Raw genomic sequence first — 17028 nt, 5'->3', positions numbered from 1 at the left:
GCATTTACTGGCTCACTTTATAGGAAAGCTGAGATAATAGAGGCTGTCTATTCCTCACCAGCCTGACGTAGTGTGCTCCAGAGATCTCAGTGACAGCTCGAAAAGAGAAGTGACGATAGCTTGCGCCATTCGCTTGCTCGCACTTTGCTCTGTAGGGTGGGCCTACTTCATGAAAGCAAGGCATGAGAGCAGAAATGCTTCTCTTGTCCTCACCACGAGCAGACACTTAAAGCAAACAAACTGTCTGAAGGACAGAGGCTTTTTAATTTCTTGTTTGATGACGGTCATGAAAAAGACAGCAATCATATTGCAGAACAGAGCAGCATGTACTGGCTAGCTGCCACTAACCCCTGGAGCTGTGTCAGAGGTGACTCTTGCGTGGCTCATTGGTCTAGGGGTATGATTCTCGCTTAGGGTGCGAGAGGGCCCGGGTTCAAATCCCGGACGAGCCCTTTTTAGAGGTAAACATACAAACCCTACTAAAATTGCACTATGCCTGACTATTTCTCGTTATACTGGGTGCATTGTTGCACAACATATTTCTAACCTCAGAAGAAAAATGGATCACCATGCTTTATCTGCCTACCTGCTTAGTCTCAGTGTGTCCCAGGTGATGCTTTCCCAAGCTGTACTCGCTGGCATTTAGGCATCAGATATTTGCCTGTCGATGCCTGCACAAGTGAGTTTTGAATACGTCTAATTGCAAGCATGTTGGATGATATCTCTGAGGTTTTCACACTTGTTCTGCACATTCTGAGCCGCTGCTGATACAGCAGAATAGAAGTAGGGTGAAGACTTGAGAGAAACTTTCCTCTAACAGTAGAAAGCACCAAGGTAGTTTCTGTAGTGTAGTGGTCATCACGTTCGCCTAACACGCGAAAGGTCCCCGGTTCGAGACCGGGCAGAAACACTGTGCATTGGATGCTTTTTTTGTGCACACTCTAAAACCTTATTATCTCAATGCAATTTTAAGAAGAGGTGGTCTTTGGACACAGTGAGCCGTGAGAAAATTTCTTTACCTTTGCAGACGAAACAAAGTTATCTCCATCGATCATCTGGGGGTTGTTCTTGGGCCTATTTTTATTTTATTTAAGCTATGTTGTATTGTTGGGGCCTTTACACCTGTGACATTGCTGTGAACGTTGTAAGTGGAAACGTTGGCAGGTGCAGACAGAAGAGTCAGAACTAAGCACACCCTGAGCCGTCAGGATGGCCGAGTGGTCTAAGGCGCCAGACTCAAGAGAGCTTGATCGTCAGTGATGCTGAGCCTTCTGGTCTCCTCATGGAGGCGTGGGTTCAAATCCCACTTCTGACAGGTCCCTTTTACACCCTTAAGTCTTCCTAATTTTTGCAGTGCATTCCCCAGACACACCACAATATTTGCAGGAACCTGTAGTAAATAAAGAGAAATCCACCAGGCTGGGCCCTCATTCACAATTCCATGTATTTCTGAAAGGGACACCTCAGGCACACCTTCCATTACATTTGCACTCCATCACAGTAACTGCCATGCTGGGTTTCGAAATAAGCATTTGATCCCATCATTTGTTGTGAGGCTCTCCTGCCACCTTTTGGGCAGAGAAGGCAGTGTTTCTGGAACAACACAGGCAGACATGTTCAACAGGGCTTCCTGGTTATGTGGGAGGAGCAGATTGCCAATGGTCCCCCCATGCAAATTCTAATTTACATAAGGAAGACAGAGAGGTAGCTGGGAGTAGGCACTACACACGGACATTGCACTCCCTCTTGTGATTTGCAGCCAATTCTAGATTGAGTCGGAGGAAAGGAGGAGACTCGCCCAACAATGGCCATACTGGGAAGTCAGCCACTCTGGGTCTCCCAGGTGAATGTTTCAGGCCTGTGAGCCACTCATATACATCTCGCCTGATCGAGCCTGATCGAGCGCTGAGCGAGCGCGTTTGAATGCAAATATCAAACACCACTTTCTCAGGTGCAAGAAATGGTGGGCCCTTCATTGCTTCTGGTGTGGAAGTCTTTGGAGCAAGGGTCCAGGACTTGCAGAGGAGTACAAGTGCCAGAAAGTGGTTGCTGTTCTCATCTGTGCCTTTTTACTGCTCACTGGCCGATAGGAGATTGGCTGCCCCCTTCCTTGCTGGAGTGAAAAAACAACAACTTGAGAGAAAACATGACTTTGTGTGGCTCACTTATAGGGAGACGAGCCAAATAGCCCTGCTATTTTCTGAAAGACGCTTCAGTAATTGTTCAAAATGTATCTTGGCCACTCAGGCTCGTTGGTCTAGGGGTATGATTCTCGCTTTGGGTGCGAGAGGTCCTGGGTTCAAATCCCGGACGAGCCCATCCTGTGGAAGTTTTCAGGCTGCTTGTCATATAGGAGCCTTTCTTCTTTTCAATGCTATAAGACGCTGTGTATGTCGAGAAGGTTCCTTACCCTGCACGCTATTTTCCACTTTTGACATGATAAAGGAGTGCAGGACTTCGTTGCAACTGCTTTTCTGGGCTGGACCAGCAGTGTAGGAACATTACATGCAAAGTGTTTTTCTAGTGTCATTTCAGGATATGGTTTCCAAATCGCCTCTTGGAAAAAAAGTGGTCCTCATTCCTGTCTTCCAAAGAAAGAGAGACCGGGTAAGGAGAGCCCAACTTTGAGCTTCAAGGACGTTGGCCTTTAGTCTGTGCATTCCAACCCAATACATGCCAACAAGATTCCTGAGGTGGTGTCTGTTTCTGTAGTGTAGTGGTTATCACGTTCGCCTTACACGCGAAAGGTCCCTGGTTTGAGACCGGGCAGAAACAGCAGCTTGCTGTTTTTCACAGTGTTTGCATTTACTGGCTCACTTTATAGGAAAGCTGAGATAATAGAGGCTGTCTATTCCTCACCAGCCTGACGTAGTGTGCTCCAGAGATCTCAGTGACAGCTCGAAAAGAGAAGTGACGATAGCTTGCGCCATTCGCTTGCTCGCACTTTGCTCTGTAGGGTGGGCCTACTTCATGAAAGCAAGGCATGAGAGCAGAAATGCTTCTCTTGTCCTCACCACGAGCAGACACTTAAAGCAAACAAACTGTCTGAAGGACAGAGGCTTTTTAATTTCTTGTTTGATGACGGTCATGAAAAAGACAGCAATCATATTGCAGAACAGAGCAGCATGTACTGGCTAGCTGCCACTAACCCCTGGAGCTGTGTCAGAGGTGACTCTTGCGTGGCTCATTGGTCTAGGGGTATGATTCTCGCTTAGGGTGCGAGAGGGCCCGGGTTCAAATCCCGGACGAGCCCTTTTTAGAGGTAAACATACAAACCCTACTAAAATTGCACTATGCCTGACTATTTCTCGTTATACTGGGTGCATTGTTGCACAACATATTTCTAACCTCAGAAGAAAAATGGATCACCATGCTTTATCTGCCTACCTGCTTAGTCTCAGTGTGTCCCAGGTGATGCTTTCCCAAGCTGTACTCGCTGGCATTTAGGCATCAGATATTTGCCTGTCGATGCCTGCACAAGTGAGTTTTGAATACGTCTAATTGCAAGCATGTTGGATGATATCTCTGAGGTTTTCACACTTGTTCTGCACATTCTGAGCCGCTGCTGATACAGCAGAATAGAAGTAGGGTGAAGGCTTGAGAGAAACTTTCCTCTAACAGTAGAAAGCACCAAGGTAGTTTCTGTAGTGTAGTGGTCATCACGTTCGCCTAACACGCGAAAGGTCCCCGGTTCGAGACCGGGCAGAAACACTGTGCATTGGATGCTTTTTTGTGCACACTCTAAAACCTTATTATCTCAATGCAATTTTAAGAAGAGGTGGTCTTTGGACACAGTGAGCCGTGAGAAAATTTCTTTACCTTTGCAGACGAAACAAAGTTATCTCCATCGATCATCTGGGGGTTGTTCTTGGGCCTATTTTTATTTTATTTAAGCTATGTTGTATTGTTGGGGCCTTTACACCTGTGACATTGCTGTGAACGTTGTAAGTGGAAACGTTGGCAGGTGCAGACAGAAGAGTCAGAACTAAGCACACCCTGAGCCGTCAGGATGGCCGAGTGGTCTAAGGCGCCAGACTCAAGAGAGCTTGATCGTCAGTGATGCTGAGCCTTCTGGTCTCCTCATGGAGGCGTGGGTTCAAATCCCACTTCTGACAGGTCCCTTTTACACCCTTAAGTCTTCCTAATTTTTGCAGTGCATTCCCCAGACACACCACAATATTTGCAGGAACCTGTAGTAAATAAAGAGAAATCCACCAGGCTGGGCCCTCAATCACAATTCCATGTATTTCTGAAAGGGACACCTCAGGCACACCTTCCATTACATTTGCACTCCATCACAGTAACTGCCATGCTGGGTTTCGAAATAAGCATTTGATCCCATCATTTGTTGTGAGGCTCTCCTGCCACCTTTTGGGCAGAGAAGGCAGTGTTCCTGGAACAACACAGGCAGACATGTTCAACAGGGCTTCCTGGTTATGTGGGAGGAGCAGATTGCCAATGGTCCCCCCTTGCAAATTCTAATTTACATAAGGAAGACAGAGAGGTAGCTGGGAGTAGGCACTACACACGGACATTGCACTCCCTCTTGTGATTTGCAGCCAATTCTAGATTGAGTCGGAGGAAAGGAGGAGACTCGCCCAACAATGGCCATACTGGGAAGTCAGCCACTCTGGGTCTCCCAGGTGAATGTTTCAGGCCTGTGAGCCACTCATATAAATCTCGCCTGATCGAGCCTGATCGAGCGCTGAGCGAGCGCGTTTGAATGCAAATATCAAACACCACTTTCTCAGGTGCAAGAAATGGTGGGCCCTTCATTGCTTCTGGTGTGGAAGTCTATGGAGCAAGGGTCCAGGACTTGCAGAGGAGTACAAGTGCCAGAAAGTGGTTGCTGTTCTCATCTGTGCCTTTTTACTGCTCACTGGCCGATAGGAGATTGGCTGCCCCCTTCCTTGCTGGAGTGAAAAAACAACAACTTGAGAGAAAACATGACTTTGTGTGGCTCACTTATAGGGAGACGAGCCAAATAGCCCTGCTATTTTCTGAAAGACGCTTCAGTAATTGTTCAAAATGTATCTTGGCCACTCAGGCTCGTTGGTCTAGGGGTATGATTCTCGCTTTGGGTGCGAGAGGTCCTGGGTTCAAATCCCGGACGAGCCCATCCTGTGGAAGTTTTCAGGCTGCTTGTCATATAGGAGCCTTTCTTCTTTTCAATGCTATAAGACGCTGTGTATGTCGAGAAGGTTCCTTACCCTGCACGCTATTTTCCACTTTTGACATGATAAAGGAGTGCAGGACTTCGTTGCAACTGCTTTTCTGGGCTGGACCAGCAGTGTAGGAACATTACATGCAAAGTGTTTTTCTAGTGTCATTTCAGGATATGGTTTCCAAATCGCCTCTTGGAAAAAAAGTGGTCCTCATTCCTGTCTTCCAAAGAAAGAGAGACCGGGTAAGGAGAGCCCAACTTTGAGCTTCAAGGACGTTGGCCTTTAGTCTGTGCATTCCAACCCAATACATGCCAACAAGATTCCTGAGGTGGTGTCTGTTTCTGTAGTGTAGTGGTTATCACGTTCGCCTTACACGCGAAAGGTCGAGACCGGGCAGAAACAGCAGCTTGCTGTTTTTCACAGTGTTTGCATTTACTGGCTCACTTTATAGGAAAGCTGAGATAATAGAGGCTGTCTATTCCTCACCAGCCTGACGTAGTGTGCTCCAGAGATCTCAGTGACAGCTCGAAAAGAGAAGTGACGATAGCTTGCGCCATTCGCTTGCTCGCACTTTGCTCTGTAGGGTGGGCCTACTTCATGAAAGCAAGGCATGAGAGCAGAAATGCTTCTCTTGTCCTCACCACGAGCAGACACTTAAAGCAAACAAACTGTCTGAAGGACAGAGGCTTTTTAATTTCTTGTTTGATGACGGTCATGAAAAAGACAGCAATCATATTGCAGAACAGAGCAGCATGTACTGGCTAGCTGCCACTAACCCCTGGAGCTGTGTCAGAGGTGACTCTTGCGTGGCTCATTGGTCTAGGGGTATGATTCTCGCTTAGGGTGCGAGAGGGCCCGGGTTCAAATCCCGGACGAGCCCTTTTTAGAGGTAAACATACAAACCCTACTAAAATTGCACTATGCCTGACTATTTCTCGTTATACTGGGTGCATTGTTGCACAACATATTTCTAACCTCAGAAGAAAAATGGATCACCATGCTTTATCTGCCTACCTGCTTAGTCTCAGTGTGTCCCAGGTGATGCTTTCCCAAGCTGTACTCGCTGGCATTTAGGCATCAGATATTTGCCTGTCGATGCCTGCACAAGTGAGTTTTGAATACGTCTAATTGCAAGCATGTTGGATGATATCTCTGAGGTTTTCACACTTGTTCTGCACATTCTGAGCCGCTGCTGATACAGCAGAATAGAAGTAGGGTGAAGACTTGAGAGAAACTTTCCTCTAACAGTAGAAAGCACCAAGGTAGTTTCTGTAGTGTAGTGGTCATCACGTTCGCCTAACACGCGAAAGGTCCCCGGTTCGAGACCGGGCAGAAACACTGTGCATTGGATGCTTTTTTTGTGCACACTCTAAAACCTTATTATCTCAATGCAATTTTAAGAAGAGGTGGTCTTTGGACACAGTGAGCCGTGAGAAAATTTCTTTACCTTTGCAGACGAAACAAAGTTATCTCCATCGATCATCTGGGGGTTGTTCTTGGGCCTATTTTTATTTTATTTAAGCTATGTTGTATTGTTGGGGCCTTTACACCTGTGACATTGCTGTGAACGTTGTAAGTGGAAACGTTGGCAGGTGCAGACAGAAGAGTCAGAACTAAGCACACCCTGAGCCGTCAGGATGGCCGAGTGGTCTAAGGCGCCAGACTCAAGAGAGCTTGATCGTCAGTGATGCTGAGCCTTCTGGTCTCCTCATGGAGGCGTGGGTTCAAATCCCACTTCTGACAGGTCCCTTTTACACCCTTAAGTCTTCCTAATTTTTGCAGTGCATTCCCCAGACACACCACAATATTTGCAGGAACCTGTAGTAAATAAAGAGAAATCCACCAGGCTGGGCCCTCATTCACAATTCCATGTATTTCTGAAAGGGACACCTCAGGCACACCTTCCATTACATTTGCACTCCATCACAGTAACTGCCATGCTGGGTTTCGAAATAAGCATTTGATCCCATCATTTGTTGTGAGGCTCTCCTGCCACCTTTTGGGCAGAGAAGGCAGTGTTTCTGGAACAACACAGGCAGACATGTTCAACAGGGCTTCCTGGTTATGTGGGAGGAGCAGATTGCCAATGGTCCCCCCATGCAAATTCTAATTTACATAAGGAAGACAGAGAGGTAGCTGGGAGTAGGCACTACACACGGACATTGCACTCCCTCTTGTGATTTGCAGCCAATTCTAGATTGAGTCGGAGGAAAGGAGGAGACTCGCCCAACAATGGCCATACTGGGAAGTCAGCCACTCTGGGTCTCCCAGGTGAATGTTTCAGGCCTGTGAGCCACTCATATACATCTCGCCTGATCGAGCCTGATCGAGCGCTGAGCGAGCGCGTTTGAATGCAAATATCAAACACCACTTTCTCAGGTGCAAGAAATGGTGGGCCCTTCATTGCTTCTGGTGTGGAAGTCTTTGGAGCAAGGGTCCAGGACTTGCAGAGGAGTACAAGTGCCAGAAAGTGGTTGCTGTTCTCATCTGTGCCTTTTTACTGCTCACTGGCCGATAGGAGATTGGCTGCCCCCTTCCTTGCTGGAGTGAAAAAACAACAACTTGAGAGAAAACATGACTTTGTGTGGCTCACTTATAGGGAGACGAGCCAAATAGCCCTGCTATTTTCTGAAAGACGCTTCAGTAATTGTTCAAAATGTATCTTGGCCACTCAGGCTCGTTGGTCTAGGGGTATGATTCTCGCTTTGGGTGCGAGAGGTCCTGGGTTCAAATCCCGGACGAGCCCATCCTGTGGAAGTTTTCAGGCTGCTTGTCATATAGGAGCCTTTCTTCTTTTCAATGCTATAAGACGCTGTGTATGTCGAGAAGGTTCCTTACCCTGCACGCTATTTTCCACTTTTGACATGATAAAGGAGTGCAGGACTTCGTTGCAACTGCTTTTCTGGGCTGGACCAGCAGTGTAGGAACATTACATGCAAAGTGTTTTTCTAGTGTCATTTCAGGATATGGTTTCCAAATCGCCTCTTGGAAAAAAAGTGGTCCTCATTCCTGTCTTCCAAAGAAAGAGAGACCGGGTAAGGAGAGCCCAACTTTGAGCTTCAAGGACGTTGGCCTTTAGTCTGTGCATTCCAACCCAATACATGCCAACAAGATTCCTGAGGTGGTGTCTGTTTCTGTAGTGTAGTGGTTATCACGTTCGCCTTACACGCGAAAGGTCCCTGGTTTGAGACCGGGCAGAAACAGCAGCTTGCTGTTTTTCACAGTGTTTGCATTTACTGGCTCACTTTATAGGAAAGCTGAGATAATAGAGGCTGTCTATTCCTCACCAGCCTGACGTAGTGTGCTCCAGAGATCTCAGTGACAGCTCGAAAAGAGAAGTGACGATAGCTTGCGCCATTCGCTTGCTCGCACTTTGCTCTGTAGGGTGGGCCTACTTCATGAAAGCAAGGCATGAGAGCAGAAATGCTTCTCTTGTCCTCACCACGAGCAGACACTTAAAGCAAACAAACTGTCTGAAGGACAGAGGCTTTTTAATTTCTTGTTTGATGACGGTCATGAAAAAGACAGCAATCATATTGCAGAACAGAGCAGCATGTACTGGCTAGCTGCCACTAACCCCTGGAGCTGTGTCAGAGGTGACTCTTGCGTGGCTCATTGGTCTAGGGGTATGATTCTCGCTTAGGGTGCGAGAGGGCCCGGGTTCAAATCCCGGACGAGCCCTTTTTAGAGGTAAACATACAAACCCTACTAAAATTGCACTATGCCTGACTATTTCTCGTTATACTGGGTGCATTGTTGCACAACATATTTCTAACCTCAGAAGAAAAATGGATCACCATGCTTTATCTGCCTACCTGCTTAGTCTCAGTGTGTCCCAGGTGATGCTTTCCCAAGCTGTACTCGCTGGCATTTAGGCATCAGATATTTGCCTGTCGATGCCTGCACAAGTGAGTTTTGAATACGTCTAATTGCAAGCATGTTGGATGATATCTCTGAGGTTTTCACACTTGTTCTGCACATTCTGAGCCGCTGCTGATACAGCAGAATAGAAGTAGGGTGAAGGCTTGAGAGAAACTTTCCTCTAACAGTAGAAAGCACCAAGGTAGTTTCTGTAGTGTAGTGGTCATCACGTTCGCCTAACACGCGAAAGGTCCCCGGTTCGAGACCGGGCAGAAACACTGTGCATTGGATGCTTTTTTGTGCACACTCTAAAACCTTATTATCTCAATGCAATTTTAAGAAGAGGTGGTCTTTGGACACAGTGAGCCGTGAGAAAATTTCTTTACCTTTGCAGACGAAACAAAGTTATCTCCATCGATCATCTGGGGGTTGTTCTTGGGCCTATTTTTATTTTATTTAAGCTATGTTGTATTGTTGGGGCCTTTACACCTGTGACATTGCTGTGAACGTTGTAAGTGGAAACGTTGGCAGGTGCAGACAGAAGAGTCAGAACTAAGCACACCCTGAGCCGTCAGGATGGCCGAGTGGTCTAAGGCGCCAGACTCAAGAGAGCTTGATCGTCAGTGATGCTGAGCCTTCTGGTCTCCTCATGGAGGCGTGGGTTCAAATCCCACTTCTGACAGGTCCCTTTTACACCCTTAAGTCTTCCTAATTTTTGCAGTGCATTCCCCAGACACACCACAATATTTGCAGGAACCTGTAGTAAATAAAGAGAAATCCACCAGGCTGGGCCCTCAATCACAATTCCATGTATTTCTGAAAGGGACACCTCAGGCACACCTTCCATTACATTTGCACTCCATCACAGTAACTGCCATGCTGGGTTTCGAAATAAGCATTTGATCCCATCATTTGTTGTGAGGCTCTCCTGCCACCTTTTGGGCAGAGAAGGCAGTGTTCCTGGAACAACACAGGCAGACATGTTCAACAGGGCTTCCTGGTTATGTGGGAGGAGCAGATTGCCAATGGTCCCCCCTTGCAAATTCTAATTTACATAAGGAAGACAGAGAGGTAGCTGGGAGTAGGCACTACACACGGACATTGCACTCCCTCTTGTGATTTGCAGCCAATTCTAGATTGAGTCGGAGGAAAGGAGGAGACTCGCCCAACAATGGCCATACTGGGAAGTCAGCCACTCTGGGTCTCCCAGGTGAATGTTTCAGGCCTGTGAGCCACTCATATAAATCTCGCCTGATCGAGCCTGATCGAGCGCTGAGCGAGCGCGTTTGAATGCAAATATCAAACACCACTTTCTCAGGTGCAAGAAATGGTGGGCCCTTCATTGCTTCTGGTGTGGAAGTCTATGGAGCAAGGGTCCAGGACTTGCAGAGGAGTACAAGTGCCAGAAAGTGGTTGCTGTTCTCATCTGTGCCTTTTTACTGCTCACTGGCCGATAGGAGATTGGCTGCCCCCTTCCTTGCTGGAGTGAAAAAACAACAACTTGAGAGAAAACATGACTTTGTGTGGCTCACTTATAGGGAGACGAGCCAAATAGCCCTGCTATTTTCTGAAAGACGCTTCAGTAATTGTTCAAAATGTATCTTGGCCACTCAGGCTCGTTGGTCTAGGGGTATGATTCTCGCTTTGGGTGCGAGAGGTCCTGGGTTCAAATCCCGGACGAGCCCATCCTGTGGAAGTTTTCAGGCTGCTTGTCATATAGGAGCCTTTCTTCTTTTCAATGCTATAAGACGCTGTGTATGTCGAGAAGGTTCCTTACCCTGCACGCTATTTTCCACTTTTGACATGATAAAGGAGTGCAGGACTTCGTTGCAACTGCTTTTCTGGGCTGGACCAGCAGTGTAGGAACATTACATGCAAAGTGTTTTTCTAGTGTCATTTCAGGATATGGTTTCCAAATCGCCTCTTGGAAAAAAAGTGGTCCTCATTCCTGTCTTCCAAAGAAAGAGAGACCGGGTAAGGAGAGCCCAACTTTGAGCTTCAAGGACGTTGGCCTTTAGTCTGTGCATTCCAACCCAATACATGCCAACAAGATTCCTGAGGTGGTGTCTGTTTCTGTAGTGTAGTGGTTATCACGTTCGCCTTACACGCGAAAGGTCGAGACCGGGCAGAAACAGCAGCTTGCTGTTTTTCACAGTGTTTGCATTTACTGGCTCACTTTATAGGAAAGCTGAGATAATAGAGGCTGTCTATTCCTCACCAGCCTGACGTAGTGTGCTCCAGAGATCTCAGTGACAGCTCGAAAAGAGAAGTGACGATAGCTTGCGCCATTCGCTTGCTCGCACTTTGCTCTGTAGGGTGGGCCTACTTCATGAAAGCAAGGCATGAGAGCAGAAATGCTTCTCTTGTCCTCACCACGAGCAGACACTTAAAGCAAACAAACTGTCTGAAGGACAGAGGCTTTTTAATTTCTTGTTTGATGACGGTCATGAAAAAGACAGCAATCATATTGCAGAACAGAGCAGCATGTACTGGCTAGCTGCCACTAACCCCTGGAGCTGTGTCAGAGGTGACTCTTGCGTGGCTCATTGGTCTAGGGGTATGATTCTCGCTTAGGGTGCGAGAGGGCCCGGGTTCAAATCCCGGACGAGCCCTTTTTAGAGGTAAACATACAAACCCTACTAAAATTGCACTATGCCTGACTATTTCTCGTTATACTGGGTGCATTGTTGCACAACATATTTCTAACCTCAGAAGAAAAATGGATCACCATGCTTTATCTGCCTACCTGCTTAGTCTCAGTGTGTCCCAGGTGATGCTTTCCCAAGCTGTACTCGCTGGCATTTAGGCATCAGATATTTGCCTGTCGATGCCTGCACAAGTGAGTTTTGAATACGTCTAATTGCAAGCATGTTGGATGATATCTCTGAGGTTTTCACACTTGTTCTGCACATTCTGAGCCGCTGCTGATACAGCAGAATAGAAGTAGGGTGAAGGCTTGAGAGAAACTTTCCTCTAACAGTAGAAAGCACCAAGGTAGTTTCTGTAGTGTAGTGGTCATCACGTTCGCCTAACACGCGAAAGGTCCCCGGTTCGAGACCGGGCAGAAACACTGTGCATTGGATGCTTTTTTTGTGCACACTCTAAAACCTTATTATCTCAATGCAATTTTAAGAAGAGGTGGTCTTTGGACACAGTGAGCCGTGAGAAAATTTCTTTACCTTTGCAGACGAAACAAAGTTATCTCCATCGATCATCTGGGGGTTGTTCTTGGGCCTATTTTTATTTTATTTAAGCTATGTTGTATTGTTGGGGCCTTTACACCTGTGACATTGCTGTGAACGTTGTAAGTGGAAACGTTGGCAGGTGCAGACAGAAGAGTCAGAACTAAGCACACCCTGAGCCGTCAGGATGGCCGAGTGGTCTAAGGCGCCAGACTCAAGAGAGCTTGATCGTCAGTGATGCTGAGCCTTCTGGTCTCCTCATGGAGGCGTGGGTTCAAATCCCACTTCTGACAGGTCCCTTTTACACCCTTAAGTCTTCCTAATTTTTGCAGTGCATTCCCCAGACACACCACAATATTTGCAGGAACCTGTAGTAAATAAAGAGAAATCCACCAGGCTGGGCCCTCATTCACAATTCCATGTATTTCTGAAAGGGACACCTCAGGCACACCTTCCATTACATTTGCACTCCATCACAGTAACTGCCATGCTGGGTTTCGAAATAAGCATTTGATCCCATCATTTGTTGTGAGGCTCTCCTGCCACCTTTTGGGCAGAGAAGGCAGTGTTTCTGGAACAACACAGGCAGACATGTTCAACAGGGCTTCCTGGTTATGTGGGAGGAGCAGATTGCCAATGGTCCCCCCATGCAAATTCTAATTTACATAAGGAAGACAGAGAGGTAGCTGGGAGTAGGCACTACACACGGACATTGCACTCCCTCTTGTGATTTGCAGCCAATTCTAGATTGAGTCGGAGGAAAGGAGGAGACTCGCCCAACAATGGCCATACTGGGAAGTCAGCCACTCTGGGTCTCCCAGGTGAATGTTTCAGGCCTGTGAGCCACTCATATACATCTCGCCTGATCGAGCCTGATCGAGCGCTGAGCGAGCGCGTTTGAATGCAAATATCAAACACCACTTTCTCAGGTGCAAGAAATGGTGGACCCTTCATTGCTTCTGGTGTGGAAGTCTTTGGAGCAAGGGTCCAGGACTTGCAGAGGAGTACAAGTGCCAGAAAGTGGTTGCTGTTCTCATCTGTGCCTTTTTACTGCTCACTGGCCGATAGGAGATTGGCTGCCCCCTTCCTTGCTGGAGTGAAAAAACAACAACTTGAGAGAAAACATGACTTTGTGTGGCTCACTTATAGGGAGACGAGCCAAATAGCCCTGCTATTTTCTGAAAGACGCTTCAGTAATTGTTCAAAATGTATCTTGGCCACTCAGGCTCGTTGGTCTAGGGGTATGATTCTCGCTTTGGGTGCGAGAGGTCCTGGGTTCAAATCCCGGACGAGCCCATCCTGTGGAAGTTTTCAGGCTGCTTGTCATATAGGAGCCTTTCTTCTTTTCAATGCTATAAGACGCTGTGTATGTCGAGAAGGTTCCTTACCCTGCACGCTATTTTCCACTTTTGACATGATAAAGGAGTGCAGGACTTCGTTGCAACTGCTTTTCTGGGCTGGACCAGCAGTGTAGGAACATTACATGCAAAGTGTTTTTCTAGTGTCATTTCAGGATATGGTTTCCAAATCGCCTCTTGGAAAAAAAGTGGTCCTCATTCCTGTCTTCCAAAGAAAGAGAGACCGGGTAAGGAGAGCCCAACTTTGAGCTTCAAGGACGTTGGCCTTTAGTCTGTGCATTCCAACCCAATACATGCCAACAAGATTCCTGAGGTGGTGTCTGTTTCTGTAGTGTAGTGGTTATCACGTTCGCCTTACACGCGAAAGGTCCCTGGTTTGAGACCGGGCAGAAACAGCAGCTTGCTGTTTTTCACAGTGTTTGCATTTACTGGCTCACTTTATAGGAAAGCTGAGATAATAGAGGCTGTCTATTCCTCACCAGCCTGACGTAGTGTGCTCCAGAGATCTCAGTGACAGCTCGAAAAGAGAAGTGACGATAGCTTGCGCCATTCGCTTGCTCGCACTTTGCTCTGTAGGGTGGGCCTACTTCATGAAAGCAAGGCATGAGAGCAGAAATGCTTCTCTTGTCCTCACCACGAGCAGACACTTAAAGCAAACAAACTGTCTGAAGGACAGAGGCTTTTTAATTTCTTGTTTGATGACGGTCATGAAAAAGACAGCAATCATATTGCAGAACAGAGCAGCATGTACTGGCTAGCTGCCACTAACCCCTGGAGCTGTGTCAGAGGTGACTCTTGCGTGGCTCATTGGTCTAGGGGTATGATTCTCGCTTAGGGTGCGAGAGGGCCCGGGTTCAAATCCCGGACGAGCCCTTTTTAGAGGTAAACATACAAACCCTACTAAAATTGCACTATGCCTGACTATTTCTCGTTATACTGGGTGCATTGTTGCACAACATATTTCTAACCTCAGAAGAAAAATGGATCACCATGCTTTATCTGCCTACCTGCTTAGTCTCAGTGTGTCCCAGGTGATGCTTTCCCAAGCTGTACTCGCTGGCATTTAGGCATCAGATATTTGCCTGTCGATGCCTGCACAAGTGAGTTTTGAATACGTCTAATTGCAAGCATGTTGGATGATATCTCTGAGGTTTTCACACTTGTTCTGCACATTCTGAGCCGCTGCTGATACAGCAGAATAGAAGTAGGGTGAAGGCTTGAGAGAAACTTTCCTCTAACAGTAGAAAGCACCAAGGTAGTTTCTGTAGTGTAGTGGTCATCACGTTCGCCTAACACGCGAAAGGTCCCCGGTTCGAGACCGGGCAGAAACACTGTGCATTGGATGCTTTTTTGTGCACACTCTAAAACCTTATTATCTCAATGCAATTTTAAGAAGAGGTGGTCTTTGGACACAGTGAGCCGTGAGAAAATTTCTTTACCTTTGCAGACGAAACAAAGTTATCTCCATCGATCATCTGGGGGTTGTTCTTGGGCCTATTTTTATTTTATTTAAGCTATGTTGTATTGTTGGGGCCTTTACACCTGTGACATTGCTGTGAACGTTGTAAGTGGAAACGTTGGCAGGTGCAGACAGAAGAGTCAGAACTAAGCACACCCTGAGCCGTCAGGATGGCCGAGTGGTCTAAGGTGCCAGACTCAAGAGAGCTTGATCGTCAGTGATGCTGAGCCTTCTGGTCTCCTCATGGAGGCGTGGGTTCAAATCCCACTTCTGACAGGTCCCTTTTACACCCTTAAGTCTTCCTAATTTTTGCAGTGCATTCCCCAGACACACCACAATATTTGCAGGAACCTGTAGTAAATAAAGAGAAATCCACCAGGCTGGGCCCTCAATCACAATTCCATGTATTTCTGAAAGGGACACCTCAGGCACACCTTCCATTACATTTGCACTCCATCACAGTAACTGCCATGCTGGGTTTCGAAATAAGCATTTGATCCCATCATTTGTTGTGAGGCTCTCCTGCCACCTTTTGGGCAGAGAAGGCAGTGTTCCTGGAACAACACAGGCAGACATGTTCAACAGGGCTTCCTGGTTATGTGGGAGGAGCAGATTGCCAATGGTCCCCCCTTGCAAATTCTAATTTACATAAGGAAGACAGAGAGGTAGCTGGGAGTAGGCACTACACACGGACATTGCACTCCCTCTTGTGATTTGCAGCCAATTCTAGATTGAGTCGGAGGAAAGGAGGAGACTCGCCCAACAATGGCCATACTGGGAAGTCAGCCACTCTGGGTCTCCCAGGTGAATGTTTCAGGCCTGTGAGCCACTCATATAAATCTCGCCTGATCGAGCCTGATCGAGCGCTGAGCGAGCGCGTTTGAATGCAAATATCAAACACCACTTTCTCAGGTGCAAGAAATGGTGGGCCCTTCATTGCTTCTGGTGTGGAAGTCTATGGAGCAAGGGTCCAGGACTTGCAGAGGAGTACAAGTGCCAGAAAGTGGTTGCTGTTCTCATCTGTGCCTTTTTACTGCTCACTGGCCGATAGGAGATTGGCTGCCCCCTTCCTTGCTGGAGTGAAAAAACAACAACTTGAGAGAAAACATGACTTTGTGTGGCTCACTTATAGGGAGACGAGCCAAATAGCCCTGCTATTTTCTGAAAGACGCTTCAGTAATTGTTCAAAATGTATCTTGGCCACTCAGGCTCGTTGGTCTAGGGGTATGATTCTCGCTTTGGGTGCGAGAGGTCCTGGGTTCAAATCCCGGACGAGCCCATCCTGTGGAAGTTTTCAGGCTGCTTGTCATATAGGAGCCTTTCTTCTTTTCAATGCTATAAGACGCTGTGTATGTCGAGAAGGTTCCTTACCCTGCACGCTATTTTCCACTTTTGACATGATAAAGGAGTGCAGGACTTCGTTGCAACTGCTTTTCTGGGCTGGACCAGCAGTGTAGGAACATTACATGCAAAGTGTTTTTCTAGTGTCATTTCAGGATATGGTTTCCAAATCGCCTCTTGGAAAAAAAGTGGTCCTCATTCCTGTCTTCCAAAGAAAGAGAGACCGGGTAAGGAGAGCCCAACTTTGAGCTTCAAGGACGTTGGCCTTTAGTCTGTGCATTCCAACCCAATACATGCCAACAAGATTCCTGAGGTGGTGTCTGTTTCTGTAGTGTAGTGGTTATCACGTTCGCCTTACACGCGAAAGGTCGAGACCGGGCAGAAACAGCAGCTTGCTGTTTTTCACAGTGTTTGCATTTACTGGCTCACTTTATAGGAAAGCTGAGATAATAGAGGCTGTCTATTCCTCACCAGCCTGACGTAGTGTGCTCCAGAGATCTCAGTGACAGCTCGAAAAGAGAAGTGACGATAGCTTGCGCCATTCGCTTGCTCGCACTTTGCTCTGTAGGGTGGGCCTACTTCATGAAAGCAAGGCATGAGAGCAGAAATGCTTCTCTTGTCCTCACCACGAGCAGACACTTAAAGCAAACAAACTGTCTGAA

The 17028-nt window shown here is 47.2% G+C and overlaps 21 non-coding genes across 21 annotated transcripts; all 21 read left to right on the top strand.

The window, feature by feature from the left end:
• The first annotated feature begins 380 nt into the window (after window positions 1-380).
• Window positions 381-452, top strand: TRNAP-AGG (transfer RNA proline (anticodon AGG)). The gene has a single exon. It is a non-coding gene; the product is annotated as a tRNA-Pro (tRNA).
• A 385-nt stretch (window positions 453-837) lies between these two features.
• On the top strand, window positions 838-910 carry TRNAV-AAC (transfer RNA valine (anticodon AAC)). The gene has a single exon. It is a non-coding gene; the product is annotated as a tRNA-Val (tRNA).
• Window positions 911-1203: 293 nt separating this feature from the next.
• On the top strand, window positions 1204-1315 carry TRNAL-CAA (transfer RNA leucine (anticodon CAA)). Its single transcript has 2 exons — window positions 1204-1241; window positions 1270-1315. It is a non-coding gene; the product is annotated as a tRNA-Leu (tRNA).
• Window positions 1316-2702: 1387 nt separating this feature from the next.
• Window positions 2703-2775, top strand: TRNAV-UAC (transfer RNA valine (anticodon UAC)). The gene has a single exon. It is a non-coding gene; the product is annotated as a tRNA-Val (tRNA).
• Window positions 2776-3181: 406 nt separating this feature from the next.
• On the top strand, window positions 3182-3253 carry TRNAP-AGG (transfer RNA proline (anticodon AGG)). Its single transcript has one exon. It is a non-coding gene; the product is annotated as a tRNA-Pro (tRNA).
• A 385-nt stretch (window positions 3254-3638) lies between these two features.
• TRNAV-AAC (transfer RNA valine (anticodon AAC)) lies at window positions 3639-3711 on the top strand. The gene has a single exon. It is a non-coding gene; the product is annotated as a tRNA-Val (tRNA).
• Window positions 3712-4003: 292 nt separating this feature from the next.
• Window positions 4004-4115, top strand: TRNAL-CAA (transfer RNA leucine (anticodon CAA)). The gene is made up of 2 exons: window positions 4004-4041; window positions 4070-4115. It is a non-coding gene; the product is annotated as a tRNA-Leu (tRNA).
• Window positions 4116-5973: 1858 nt separating this feature from the next.
• Window positions 5974-6045, top strand: TRNAP-AGG (transfer RNA proline (anticodon AGG)). The gene has a single exon. It is a non-coding gene; the product is annotated as a tRNA-Pro (tRNA).
• A 385-nt stretch (window positions 6046-6430) lies between these two features.
• Window positions 6431-6503, top strand: TRNAV-AAC (transfer RNA valine (anticodon AAC)). The gene has a single exon. It is a non-coding gene; the product is annotated as a tRNA-Val (tRNA).
• A 293-nt stretch (window positions 6504-6796) lies between these two features.
• TRNAL-CAA (transfer RNA leucine (anticodon CAA)) lies at window positions 6797-6908 on the top strand. Its single transcript has 2 exons — window positions 6797-6834; window positions 6863-6908. It is a non-coding gene; the product is annotated as a tRNA-Leu (tRNA).
• A 1387-nt stretch (window positions 6909-8295) lies between these two features.
• TRNAV-UAC (transfer RNA valine (anticodon UAC)) lies at window positions 8296-8368 on the top strand. Its single transcript has one exon. It is a non-coding gene; the product is annotated as a tRNA-Val (tRNA).
• Window positions 8369-8774: 406 nt separating this feature from the next.
• Window positions 8775-8846, top strand: TRNAP-AGG (transfer RNA proline (anticodon AGG)). Its single transcript has one exon. It is a non-coding gene; the product is annotated as a tRNA-Pro (tRNA).
• Window positions 8847-9231: 385 nt separating this feature from the next.
• TRNAV-AAC (transfer RNA valine (anticodon AAC)) lies at window positions 9232-9304 on the top strand. Its single transcript has one exon. It is a non-coding gene; the product is annotated as a tRNA-Val (tRNA).
• Window positions 9305-9596: 292 nt separating this feature from the next.
• Window positions 9597-9708, top strand: TRNAL-CAA (transfer RNA leucine (anticodon CAA)). The gene is made up of 2 exons: window positions 9597-9634; window positions 9663-9708. It is a non-coding gene; the product is annotated as a tRNA-Leu (tRNA).
• Window positions 9709-11566: 1858 nt separating this feature from the next.
• Window positions 11567-11638, top strand: TRNAP-AGG (transfer RNA proline (anticodon AGG)). Its single transcript has one exon. It is a non-coding gene; the product is annotated as a tRNA-Pro (tRNA).
• Window positions 11639-12023: 385 nt separating this feature from the next.
• On the top strand, window positions 12024-12096 carry TRNAV-AAC (transfer RNA valine (anticodon AAC)). The gene has a single exon. It is a non-coding gene; the product is annotated as a tRNA-Val (tRNA).
• A 293-nt stretch (window positions 12097-12389) lies between these two features.
• TRNAL-CAA (transfer RNA leucine (anticodon CAA)) lies at window positions 12390-12501 on the top strand. Its single transcript has 2 exons — window positions 12390-12427; window positions 12456-12501. It is a non-coding gene; the product is annotated as a tRNA-Leu (tRNA).
• Window positions 12502-13888: 1387 nt separating this feature from the next.
• Window positions 13889-13961, top strand: TRNAV-UAC (transfer RNA valine (anticodon UAC)). Its single transcript has one exon. It is a non-coding gene; the product is annotated as a tRNA-Val (tRNA).
• A 406-nt stretch (window positions 13962-14367) lies between these two features.
• On the top strand, window positions 14368-14439 carry TRNAP-AGG (transfer RNA proline (anticodon AGG)). Its single transcript has one exon. It is a non-coding gene; the product is annotated as a tRNA-Pro (tRNA).
• Window positions 14440-14824: 385 nt separating this feature from the next.
• Window positions 14825-14897, top strand: TRNAV-AAC (transfer RNA valine (anticodon AAC)). Its single transcript has one exon. It is a non-coding gene; the product is annotated as a tRNA-Val (tRNA).
• Window positions 14898-15189: 292 nt separating this feature from the next.
• Window positions 15190-15301, top strand: TRNAL-CAA (transfer RNA leucine (anticodon CAA)). The gene is made up of 2 exons: window positions 15190-15227; window positions 15256-15301. It is a non-coding gene; the product is annotated as a tRNA-Leu (tRNA).
• The last annotated feature ends 1727 nt before the right edge of the window (window positions 15302-17028 follow it).

This window comes from Lissotriton vulgaris, chromosome 10 (genome assembly GCF_964263255.1).
Source record: "Lissotriton vulgaris chromosome 10, aLisVul1.2, whole genome shotgun sequence".
Taxonomy (NCBI): Eukaryota; Metazoa; Chordata; class Amphibia; order Caudata; family Salamandridae; genus Lissotriton; species Lissotriton vulgaris.
This window is presented reverse-complemented; position numbering and strand designations above follow the sequence as displayed.